Raw genomic sequence first — 13,247 nt, forward strand, 5'->3', positions numbered from 1 at the left:
GTGGTGGTGGATCAGTTGACCAAAGCTGCTCACTTTGTTCCGTGTACCGGTCTTCCCTCAGCCGCAGAGACAGTGGATTTGGTTATCCAGAATGTATTTCGATTGCATGGGGTACCAGACGAGATCATCTCTGACCGGGGCGTGCAGTTCACGTCTAGGTTCTGGAAGGGGTTTTGTACGGCACTCCAGATTGATGTCTGTTTGTCTTCTGCATACCATCCTCAGACAAATGGGCAAACCGAACGGACTAATCAAACCCTTCGATGTTATGTCAGCCATCTGCAGGATGATTGGTTGAAGATGCTTCCGTTGGCGGAGTTCTCGTATAATAACACTCAGAGCAGCTCCACTAAGGTAACGCCCTTTTTCGCTAACTTGGGTTACCATCCGAATGTCTTGCCTAGGTCACCGGTTGCGGTTTCAGTGCCAGCGGTGGAGGACAGAGTGACAGAGCTACGACTAAATCTGGAGGTTCTAAAGGACACTGTGGCTACGGCTCAGGAGCGTTACAAGAGGTCGGCAGACACTCACAGGAAACCGGCACCCATGTATAAGGTAGGGGACTCTGTATGGTTATCCACCAAAAACCTGAGATTGGGTGTTCCTTCGCAGAAGCTGGGACAAAAATTCATCGGTCCGTTTAAGATCACCGGGATCGTGAGCCCTGTGGCCTGTCGGCTGCGGTTACCGCACCATCTAAAGGTACACCCGGTCTTTCATGTTTCTCTCCTCAAACCCGTTTCTCCCAATACATTTGATGGTCGTGTCGTGCCTCCTCCTCCGCCTGTGATGGTCGACGGCGAGGAGCAGTTCGTGGTTGAGGACATTATTGACTCCCGGCTCCATCGTCGTCGGCTTCAGTATCTGGTACGTTGGCAGGGGTACGCCCCAGAGGACGATTCCTGGGAACCGGTGGGTAACATTCGGGCACCCCGGAAGATTGCTCAGTTTCATCGACGGTACCCGGACAAGCCAGGCCCTGATCCGTCCTGAGGCCGTCTCTGGGGGGGGAGTAATGTCAGGTTTCCGGGTTTTCCAGTTCTCTTTTGAATGAACTTGCCCTCAGTTAACATGGAGTTTACTGTTCTGTTGCCCTACTTCCTGTCCAGCTGCTTAAAAGGCCGCCTCTAAGCTTAGTCCAGTGCCTGAGTATACTGCTTGCTGTGTGCTCCTGCTTTGCTACTTCCAAATCCTGATTGCCTTTGGATCCTCCTGAAAGACTACCGACCGACTCTGGACCATACCCGGTTTCTTCAAGCTGTGCCCGGATTCCGTCTGCCATCTTCGGTCAGCACTCTGCCCGGTTTCCCTCCGGTTCGTAACCACTCTGGACTATCATCCCGTACGGACACTTCTGGACTTTACCACTTGCCCCTTGTGTCCCGGCTGCTGCGCATTTAGGCCTCCCGGGGTGATTGCTGGACAGTCCCTGTATAGGGGTTCGCTCTGGTGGTCTCCCTGGGGGAGTCCGGTGCGTGGCCCCGGGAATTCCCCTCGCTCCGTTTCGGGAAGGTATTTTGTGTGTTTGTTCTACTGTGTTTATTCCGTTGTGTATCTACCGTGGTTACATATTATAAACATCTTGTACCCAGAACTCGTCTCTGGTTGTCATTGCCCTAACGCTATCGAAATCCTCAGAACATACAATAAGTATTACAGCAGTCCTGGATGCAGCATGCTGAGCCTTGTAATTCTGCAGCTGCTGTCTGCTCTCCTGCATACACTAGTGAATGGAGCATGCTGAGCCTTGTAGTTATGCTCCCCCTGTCTCTCCCTACAGCATACAGTCCTGGATGCAGCATGCTGAGCCTTGTAGTTCTGCAGCTGCTGTCTGCTCTCCTGCATACACTAGTGAATGGAGCATGCTGAGCCTTGTAGTTCTGCTCCCCCTGTCTCTCCCTCCAGCATACAGTCCTGACTGCAGCATGCTCACCCTGGTAGTTCTGCAGCTGCTGTCTGCTCTCCTGCATACACTAGGGGATAAAGTATGCTGAACCTTGCAGTTCTGCTCCCGCTGCCTCTCCCTCCAGCATACAGTCCTGGATGGAGGATGCTGAGCCTTGTAGTTCTGCAGCTGCTGTCTGCTCTCCTCCATACAGCCAGACAGCAGACAGCAGCTGCAGAACTACAAAGCTCAGCATACTTTATCCAGGACTGTATGCAGGAGTTTTTTGCCCCCCCAAAAAATTACGTGAGTTTCGCCATGTTTGTGTATGCTAGCCAGGTACAGCAGGCAGCCACGGGCTTCCCCCAGCCCCCAGCTGCCTATTTGTACCAGGCTGGTAACCAAAAATATAGGGAAGCCCAATTTTTGTGTCCAGCCAGGTACAACTATTCAGCTGGGGATTGGAATCCGCAGCGCAGGGTGCCCAAGCTTTCTGGGCACCCCTGTTGCGAATTGCAGTCCGCAGCCGCCCCAAAAAATGACGCTTTCATAGAAGCGCCATCTTCTGGCGCTGTATCCAACTCTTCCAGCTGCCCTGGTGACCGGTGGCTCGCTGGGTAATAATGGGGTTAGGGCTAGCTGTATATTATCAACTGTCCCTAAGCCCGAAATTCATGGTGTCACGCCAATATTAGATATGACCACCATGAATTTCTAGTACAGATAAAAAAAACACAACACACAGAAAAATATTTTTATTAGAAATAAAACAACACAATTAGTGACTCCATCTTTATTGAAATAAAGAACCCCCCTCCGAAGTAATCCTGGGTCAAGGGTCCCGCACCGTCCAATCCGGATCCAATATCATCTGATCAGTTTGCTGGAAGGCAAAGCGATCAGATGATGTGTCAGGTTCAAGGGCCTGAATCACATGACACAGCAGCTGATTGTATAAACGGCTTTTATACAATCAGCTGATGCATCAGTGCAAAAAAAAAAAAACACACACTTCTGTGTAGACTCCTGTCCGACAGCAGGAGCTGATAGTTTAGCTGGTCTGGAGGTAAAAGGCGGGGCTCACCGCTCGACTTATAGCGTCAGCTGATTCCGTCAGGTGACCGCATCAGCTGATCATCACCAGGTCTGAGAGAGAGAGAAGAGAGAAAAAAGAGAGAGAAAAGAGAGGAAAGAGAGGAAAGAGAGAGGAAAGAGAGAGGAAAGAGAGAGAGGAAAGAGAGAGGAAAGAGAGAGGAAAGAGAGGAAAGAGAGAGAAGAGAGAGAAAAGAGAGAGAGAAAATAAAGAAAAGAGAAAGAAAAGAGAGAGAAAAGAGAGGAAAGAGAGAGGAAAGAGAGAGGAAAGAGAGAGGAAAGAGAGAGGAAAGAGAGAGGAAAGAGAGAGGAAAGAGAGAAAAGAGAATGAGAAAAGAGAGAAAAGAGAAAGAAAAGAGAGAGAAAAGAGAGGAAAGAGAGAGGAAAGAGAAAGGAAAGAGAGAGAGGAAAGAGAGAGGAAAGAGAGAAAAGAGAGAGAGAAGAGAGAAAAGAGAGAGAGAAGAGAGAGAAGAGAGAGAGGAGAGAGAAGAGAGAGAGAAGAGAGAGAAGAGAGAGGAGAGAGAAGAGAGAGAAAGAAGAGAGAGAAGAGACGAAGAGAGAAAAAGAAGAGAGAGAGAGAAGAGGAGAGAAGAGAGAGAGGAGAGAGAGAAGAGAGAGAGAGGAGAGAGGAGAGAGGAGAGAGAGGAGAGAGAGAGGAGAGAGAGAAGAAAGAGAGAAGAGAGAGAAGAGAGAGAGAAGAGAGAGAAGAGAGAGAAAGAAGAGAGAGAAGAGGAGAGAAGAGAGAGAGAAAAGAGAGGAGAGAGAGAGAAGAGAGAGAAGAGAGAGGAGAGGGAGGAAAGAGAGGAGAGAGCAATGCAGCCTCATTCCGTGAACTGCTCCAATTTTAGAGGTGTGTCCCGTGGCTCACAGCTGATGTCTGGCTCCTCCCCTCAGTGCATAATTAAATTAAATTTTAATTATAAATAAATAATAATTATAATTTAAAATGATAAATTCAATTACATTCTTTACCGGGACGGCCGTGACTCAAATTTGTGAACTAATTCTCCTTAGGCGGCAGCTCTACCCATTGAGCCACTGCCTGTAATGAAAAGCATAAAAATATTTGGTAATCTTGACCTCTGTATTGCAGTAGAGAATTCAGAAGTGGATTATTCAGCTACAAGGAGGAGAGAGGGAGAAAGAGAGAAAAAGAGAGAAAAAGAGAGAAAAAAAGAGAGAAAGAGAAAAATAGAGAAAAAGAGAGAGAGGAGAGAGAGAAAGAGAGAGAGAGAAAAAGAGAGAAAGAGAGAGGGAGAGAGAAGAGAGAGGAGAGGGAGAGAAAAGAGAGAGGAGAGAGCAATGCAGCCTCATTCCGTGAACTGCTCCGATTTTAGAGGTGTGGCCTGCGGCTCACAGCTGATGTCCGGCTCCTCCCCTCAGTGCATAATTAAATTAAATTATAATTATAAAGAAAATAGGAATTACTACTTACCGGTAATGATGTTTCCAGGAGCCATCATGACAGCACGGTAGGAGTTGCTCCTTTGACCTTTACAGGGACAGGAAATGCAAGAGGTTTAAAGCCCCTCCCCACCCCCTCTCCTCAGTGTTTTTCCTGTCCCTGTAGAGGACGGATGCAAGTCTTACCGTCGAGATGTATGGGGTCCAGGCGGATCGGGGGGGCTTGCTCTCTCCTTCCGGCCTGTCAAGCAGCCCCTGGCCGACACCTCTGAAGGAGAGGTCCTTCATCCAGCCGGTGGAGCAGGAGTTCCCGGCAACAGCCGCTTCCCTCAGGCGAGGGCTCTCGGCATCCCGCTGTCTGCCGCGGCCATATGGCACTTCCGGGTATGCGCACGCCATGCGTTCCAGCCTAACACGCAGGCTGACGCATGCGCAGTGCACAGACTTCCGCATTTCCTGGTTCGGAATATGGCGGCGCCCAGGAAGGCGGCGTGTGGTCCAGGACGGAGCGCTGGAGGCGGGAACGGGACCTGACATCGCCCAAACAGGTAATAAAACCTTGGGAACAGGGAAATGGGCACGCTATTCTGTGTATAACAACCTACTTACTGCTTTTTGGAATGGACGAGGGTGACAGGTCGGATGCTCCTTTGACCTTTACAGGGACAGGAAATGCAAGAGGTTTAAAGCCCCTCCCTATCCCCCTCTCCTCAGTGATTTTTCAAGTACCACACCAGGATGGGAGATAACACCACTTTATTTATGCATAATCGTACAACAGACACGTAACACAACAAGAAGGGAGGGAAACAATAGTGCTGTCATGATGGCTCCTGGAAACATCATTACCGGTAAGTAGTAATTCCTATTTTCCAGGACGCCTCATGACAGCACGGTAGGAGAATGCCAAAGTAATCCCTATGAGGGGGGGACCACAGCCTGCAAAACCCTCCTACCGAACAAAGTGTGCTGATCGGTGAGAAGATCTAGTTTATAGTGCTTACAGAACGTGTGGGGACCAGACCACATTGTCGTACGGCAAATTTGTTCTAAGGAAACCCCCGCCCTTTCCGCCCAAGAAGTGGACAGAGCTCTGGTGGAGTGAGTCCTAATGTGAGTTGGGGGGTCCCGACCCGCGGACTGATAAGTAGCAGTAATAGTGGACCTAACCCACCGAGACAGAGTTGTCTTAGACACCGTCTTCCCTCGTTATTTTCCCGCAAATTGCACAAAGAGGGTAGAATCTATGCGCCAGCTCTGGGTAGCCTCCAAATAGGCCAGAACCGCTTGTCTGACGTCCAAAGAGTGAAGGTGCTCTTCATGTTGGTTGGAATAGTCGGAACAGAACGATGGCAGGACCACTTCTTGTTCCAGATTGATCGTGGAAACCACCTTTGGCCGAAACGTTGGATCAAGCTTCAAAATGATTCTGTCGTCCAGGACCTGGAGATAAGGGGCCCGAATGGATAAAGCTTGCAGTTCCCCAATTCGCTTCGCAGTGGTAATGGCTACCAAAAAAGCTGTTTTGAAGGACAAATACTGAATAGACAAACCATCTAGAGGTTCGAACGGGGTTTCACAGAGTCCATTGAGAACTAGGCCCAAATCCCATCGAGGAACTGTAGATCGAATAGTAGGCCGTAATCTTTGGAGCCCTTTGACAAAACGGATTATCCAAGGATGGGAGGCAAGGGAAGCATCATAGAACACGCTGAGCGCAGAGATCTGGACTTTTATCGTACTTGGCTTTAGGCCCTGGCGGAAACCTTCTTGAAGAAAGTCAAGGATTCGAAGAATATCTGGGCGGGTACTGTCCAGCGGCTCCTCTCCCAGGAAGGAACAAAACCGAGTCCAGATCCGCCGATAAATTGTTTGGGTTACCGGCTTCCTGCTGGCCTGCAGGGTAGTAATAACTGCCACGGATAAGCCCTTATTCATCAAGAACTGCCCCTCAGGATCCAAGCGGACAGATGGAGATGAAGGAGATCCTGGTGGAACACCGGGCCCTGGCTGAGTAGATCCTCCCGCAGGGGAAGAAGAACGGGTTCGTCCACCACCATGCTGTTCAGGAGCGAAAACCAGCTCCTCCTCGGCCAAAACGGGACAATGAGGATGACCCTGACCCTGTCCTGTCGGATCTTCTGAAGGACTCTGGGAACCAATGGAAGGGGAGGAAAGGCATATGCCAGATCCATGACCCAGGGTTGAGACATCGCATCCACGGCGGCTGGTCGGTCGCTGGGATTGAGAGAGAAGAAGTTCTTGCACTTCAAGTTGCTCCTGGATGCGAACAGGTCCCACTGAGGCGTCCCCCACCAGGCAGTTAGTGACTGGAACACTGAGTCGTTGAGTGACCAACCTGCGGGGTCTATTCTGTGTCTGCTGAGGTAATCTGCCAGTCTGTTTTCTGAGCCCTTCAGATGGACAGCCGAAATGGACAGAGGTCTCGGCCCAGCGGAAGATTCGGTGCACCAAGGCTTGTAACCGAGGATGTCTTGGCCCGCCCTGGTGTCTGAGGAAGGACACAGTTGTGACATTGTCCGAGAGCACCCGGATGTGTTGACGCAGGAACAGGTGTTTTCTGCGGCTGAGGGCCTGCCAGACCGCATTCAACTCCCTGTAGTTGGAAGAAGAGTTCATTGTTTGGTTTTGCCATGTTCCCTGGAAGGAAACGGTGGCCACGTGTGCCCCCCAACCTGTTTGGCTGGCGTCTGTAATGAGCGTAACAGAAGGCGAGCAGTCCCAATGACCTCCCACCGAAAGGTGCTCTCTGTTCGTCCACCATCGCAGACTGCTTCGGAGCCGTGCTGGAAGGATGATCTTGCTGTTTAGGGTGGATCGGTTGGTCAGTGAACCGTGGCGTCCCACTGGACTGGAAAGAATCAGCTGTTGAAGTGATCTTGAATGAAACTGGCTCCACCGTACACATGGGATACAGGACGTCATCAGACCCAACACCCTCATAGCTTCCCGGACCGTGCACTTCTCTTGACTTCGGAAGGCCCGTATCCTGACCTGGAGTGACGTCACCTTTTGGGTCGGCAAGACTGACATTCTGGCATCCGAATCCAGAAGTATTCCTAAGAAGATCTTTCTGGACTCCGCCCGTAAATTTGATTTGTGAGTGTTCACTATCCACCCCAGAGCATGGAGTTGGAGCAGAGCGATCTTCACCTTTTGGGACAACTCTCGCAGGGTGTCTGCGATGAGAAGTAAATCATCTAGGTACGGAACAATACTGACATCTAGTGTTCTCAGGTGGGCCACCACCTCTGCCATCACCTTTGTGAAGGTCCTGGGAGCGGATGACAGGCCAAAGGGAAGGCACCGGAACTGTTAATGATAGATTATACCCTGCTTTTCTACGGCAAATCTCAGGAACTTTTGACAGTTGGGGTGTATAGCTATGTGATAATATGCGCTCGACAGGTCTATTGTGGCCATAACGGAGTGATGACTGATGAGAGGAATGGCAGATCGTATGGATTCCATACGGAATTTTTTGTAGCGGACAAACCGATTTAGAGGCTTTAGATTGATAATGGTGCGCACCTCTCCCGACGGTTTTAAGACAGTAAAGAGACTGGAATAGTAGCCCTGGAAGTGTTCCCGAGGTGGAACAGGACCTATTGCTCTGGTACGTAACAGATTTTGGACCTCGGACCAGAGACGGACGGACGAGTCCGGGGATCGAAATCGTGTGAGAAGAAATCTGTCGGGGGGGAACCCGAGAGAATTCTATCTGGAGCCCCCGTGACACCACGTGGAGAACCCAAGGATTGGATTTAATGCGTTCCCACGCCGTTCGAAAGTCCGCCAGACGTCCGCCCACCCTGGCGTCAGGATCGATCTTGTTTTTTTCTGGTGTCAAATGAGGGATTCCTATCTTTTCCCCCTTTGTAATAGCTCCATCTACCCGATTTACCCCTACTTTTGTAGTCCGCACCTCGAAATGATCGAAACCGACGTGAAGGAGGGCCTCGTCGAGGTCTTTCCTCGGGGAAACCGCCCTTCTTATCTGAGGCTTTCTCTAGGATATCATCTAGAGCGGGACCAAAAACTCTAATACCCGAAAATGGGATAGCACACAGTTTGTTTTTAGAGGCGCAATCCCCCGACCACGTCTTTAACCATATGGCCCGGCGGGCAGAATTAGTTAATGCCTCATTTCGTGCAGAAAATCGAATAGATTCCGCCGAAGCATCTGCCATAAACCCTGTGGCAAGTCTCAGGAGGGATATGGAGTCCTGGACAGCATCCCTGGGAGCCCTATCTGCAACCAGAGACTCCAGGTCATCTAACCATCTGGACATGGACCTGGCCACTGAAGTAGCCGCAATGTTAGTTTTGATAGTGGTGGCCGCAGTTTCCCATGCTCTCTTTAGGAGGCCGTCTGATTTTCTGTCCATCGGGTCTTTCAGACTGGAGGAGTCCTCAAATGGGATAGCAGTCTTTCTAGCTACCTTAGCCACTGGAACATCAATTTTTGGAATATCATCCCATTTCTTAATATCATCAGGTTCAAATGGAAGGCGAGCCCGAAAATCTCTAGGAATTATCAACTTTCTCTCAGACTCCTGCCATTCCTCCATGATCATTGCTCTGACATGGGAATTGACAGGAAATACCCGATGGCGTTGTGACCTGAGCCCTCCGAACATTTCGTCCTGGACAGACCTCGGTTTCTCTTGCTCTTCCACTATCATAGTCTTTCTGACGGCTCGAAGAAGGTCATCCGTGTCACTGGAGGAAAAAAGATACCGACGTCACTCCTCCGGTGCCGGACCTGCAGTCTCCTCTTCTAACTGAGAATCAGAGTCATAAGAAATCTCTTCGTCCCCTGAAGAGATCCCCATATCCTGCCGCTGTCTTTTGCGAGGTGCGTCCCGACCTTCCAGGTGGGATGATGTACTGGCAATGACCGACTGTACTTCCTCGCGGATCATAGTTCTCATATCTGTCAGAAGGGATTTTTGTTCACTGGAAACCAATTCTGTGATACAAGAGTCGCAAAGCTGCTTAGTGCAGGACTCTGACAGATGGGCATGACAGACTGCGCATTTTTTTATTCTGGCTGATTTCCTTTGAACTCTTTTAGGGATAGTGCCGGTGCGTGCCGTGGAGGAATCCTAAAATGAAGGGGTAGACTGAATCAGGCTCTACCCACACCACTACAGGCCAGATCCCTATGCACCTTCACTTACGTGACCCTGCGACTCGTCAGGGGGGCTAGCATCCGACCTGTCACCCTCGTCCATTCCAAAAAGCAGTAAGTAGGTCGTTATACACAGAATAGCGTGCCCATTTCCCTGTTCCCAAGGTTTTATTACCTGTTTGGGCGACGTCAGGTCCCGTTCCCGCCTCCAGCGCTCCGTCCTGGACCACACGCCGCCTTCCTGGGCGCCGCCATATTCCGAACCAGGAAATGCGGAAGTCTGTGCACTGCGCATGCGTTAGCCTGCGTGTTAGGCTGGAACGCATGGCGTGCGCATACCCGGAAGTGCCATATGGCCGCGGCAGACAGCGGGATGCCGAGAGCCCTCGCCTGAGGGAAGCGGCTGTTGCCGGGAACTCCTGCTCCACCGGCTGGATGAAGGACCTCTCCTTTAGAGGTGTCGGCCAGGGGCTGCTGGACAGGCCGGAAGGAGAGAGCAAGCCCCCCCGATCCGCCTGGACCCTGTACATCTCGACGGTAAGACTTGCATCCGTCCTCTACAGGGACAGGAAAAACACTGAAGAGAGGGGGTGGGGAGGGGCTTTAAACCTCTTGCGTTTCCTGTCCCTGTAAAGGTCAAAGAAGCAACTCCTACCGTGCTGTCATGAGGCGTCCTGGAAATAATAATTATAATTTAAAAATATAAATAAAATAAATAAAATTCTTTACCGGGACGGCCGGGACTCAAACTCATGAACTAATTCTCCTTAGGCAGTAGCTCTACTATTGAGCCACTGCCTGCAATGAAAAGTAAAGGAAGATTTGGTAATCTTGACCTCTGTATTGCAGTAGAGAATCCAGAAGGGGATTATTCAGCTACAAAGGGGGGAGAGAGAAAGAGAGAGAGAGGGGAAAAAGAGAGAGAGAAAAAGAGAGAGAACGAGAAAAAGAGAGAGAAACAGAGAGAGAGAGAGAGAAAGAGAGAGAGAGAAAGAGAGGAAAAAAGAGAGAAAAAGATAGTGAGAGAAAGAGAGAAAAATAGAGAGAAAAAGAGAGAGAGTAGAGAGAGAAAAAGAGAAAGAAAGAGAGACGCAGGCACTACCTGGGTGAAGTCTCCGGTGACAGTGCGGCTCACTTCAGTTGCTGCGTGGAGCTGACACAGAGCACTCGTATTCTACGGCGCTCCCTGTCAGCTACATGTAGTAGAGCTGAAAGTGTCGTGTGGATTACTTCGGACTTGGAGGTGTTTGGGATTAATAAAGAGGTAAATGAGGGTTTTGTTGTCTTTTATTTCAAATAAAGGATTTTTCATTGTGTGTGTTTAGTTACTGTCACTTACAGGCAGGATGGAAGGTATCTCGGGGAGACGCCTGTCATGATTAATCTAACCTTATTACCTCGATTGCCACCGCACCAAGGCAATTCGGGATGAGTCGGGTAGAGTCCCGGGACTGTCGCATCTAATGGATGCGGCAATTCCTGGCGGCTGCTGGCTGATATTGTTAGGGTGGTGGGCTCCCCATAACGTGGCGCTCCCCATCCTGACAATACCAGCCTACAGACGTGTGGCTTTATCTTGGCTGGTATCAAAATTGTTGTTTTTTTTTTTTAATTATTTATTTATTTTACTGCATGATATAGACCCGCCCGCCGGCGGCTGTGATTGGTTGCAGTGAGACAGCTGTCACTCAGCGTGGGGGCATGTCTGACTGCAACCAATCATGAGCGCCGGTGGGCGGGGAAAGCAGGGAATACCAGATTGAATAATGAGCGGCAGACATTTTCAAAAGAGGAAAAGCCACTGGAGCTTTGTGACAGCCGTGCAGCGCCGTGCCTGTGATCCATGAGTAGGAAAGAGAGGGATTGTGCTGGGGACACAGGACGCATGCAAATACACAATGTGCGCACATAGCGTTACTGTGAAGAGCCACGCTTTTGGTGATCGAACCGTTATCAAATAGTAACTCGAACGGTTGAACTTGAAGCAAATCGTTCAAGTGCGTCGTCCGACCCGAACACCGCCCAAAATCACTCGAATTTGAAATTGGCGAACGGTTTGAATCGAACATTGCTCATCTCTAGTCCTGCAGAAGGAGATTAAAGCCCTCTTGCTAAAACAACAGGTAAACTAGTCTGGTGGAGAACTGGGTAGTGTGCGGGTAATGGATTCTAACCCCATTGTGTTACCTCCAAGAAGTGAAATGATGGTGTGGTGTCGGGCATCCATAGGTTCTAGAGGGCAAAATTACCAGGCGGTGGTAGAGCCCGTGTATTCAGGGTCCACAATCCTGACAGCCAGGGGGTAGTCAATGTACACAAAGGGAGAGTTCCTGTACGTATATTAAATTATGGGGAAGAGGAAGCCAAATTGCAGGTACGCTACCATTGGTACATTGTTTACTGTCACTGAAAGTGCCATTCAAGCAGCAGAATCACTTGCCCCAACAGACCTGGCAGATGAGGAATTAGCAAACTGGTGTCAGGAACTCCATGTTGGTACCGACTCCACGTCTTCTTACCAGAAGCAAGGAGTATACCGGGTTGTGCAGGAATATGAACCAGTCTTCAATAAGCATCCATTGGATTTCGGGAGAATTAAAGGGGTAAACACCATATCCACACTGGGAACCATCCTCCCATCAAAGAGCAATACAGACCTGTACCACCAAAACACTATCAGAGGGCCAAAGATATGCCACATGACATGAAGGAGTCTGGGGTTATCTGAGATAGTTGTAGCCCTTGGGCAGCTCCACTAGTCTTAGTCAGAAAAAAAGATGGCACCATGCGGATGTGTGTAGATTACAGGCAGATAAATAGCATTACACATAAGGATGCTTACCCATTACCCCGCATAGAAGATTCACTAGCTGCACTCAAGACTGCTAATTACTTTTCCCCCTTAGACCTTACTAGTGGATATTGGCAGGTCTCTGTAGCGGAGTAACAGTATGCCGTTTAGACTCTGTAACACACCTGGAACCTTCCAGCGCCTGATGGACTGTTGTCTGGGGCACCTGAACTTTGAGGCTCTATTTAGATGACGTCATTGTGTTCTCCAATTATTGAATGTTTCCAGTGAGAGGAACAAAATTATAATCTTGTGATACCTTTTAATGGCTAACTAAAATAAAATAAAGTGATGTTACAAAGCAAGCTTTCGAGACATCTCAGGTCCCTTCCTCAGGCATGGTATTACAAAATATCTGGAGAAATACAAATATATGCACAAACAGAGCAGAGGGATGGCATAATAAAATACATTTAAATAAACAAATATTGAGCTTAGAAAGTGAATCCTTAATTAGCTTTGATTAGTGGTGTGAGAGTTTTATTGTCCCAACTCTTTAACTCTGTGGACACAGGACTCAATCTGTCAGGAGGATTCATGGCCCATTACAAAATCTGAGGAGTCATTCCAGAGACTCACCAGACCTCTGATCCTACATGGATATTGGGACAATAAAACTCTCACACCACAAATCAAAGCTAATTAAGGATTCCCTTTCTAAGCTCAGTGTTTGTTTATTTAAATGTCTTTTATTATGCCATCCCTCTGCTCTGTTTGTGCATATATTTGTGTTTCTTCAGATATTTTGTCATACCATGCCTGAAGAAGGAACCTGAGATGTCTCTAAAGCTTGCTTTGTAACATCATTTTATTTTATTTTAGTTAGCCATTAAAAGGTATCACAAGATTATAATTTCGTT

This window comes from Anomaloglossus baeobatrachus, chromosome 2 (assembly GCF_048569485.1).
Source record: "Anomaloglossus baeobatrachus isolate aAnoBae1 chromosome 2, aAnoBae1.hap1, whole genome shotgun sequence".
Lineage (NCBI taxonomy): Eukaryota > Metazoa > Chordata > Amphibia > Anura > Aromobatidae > Anomaloglossus > Anomaloglossus baeobatrachus.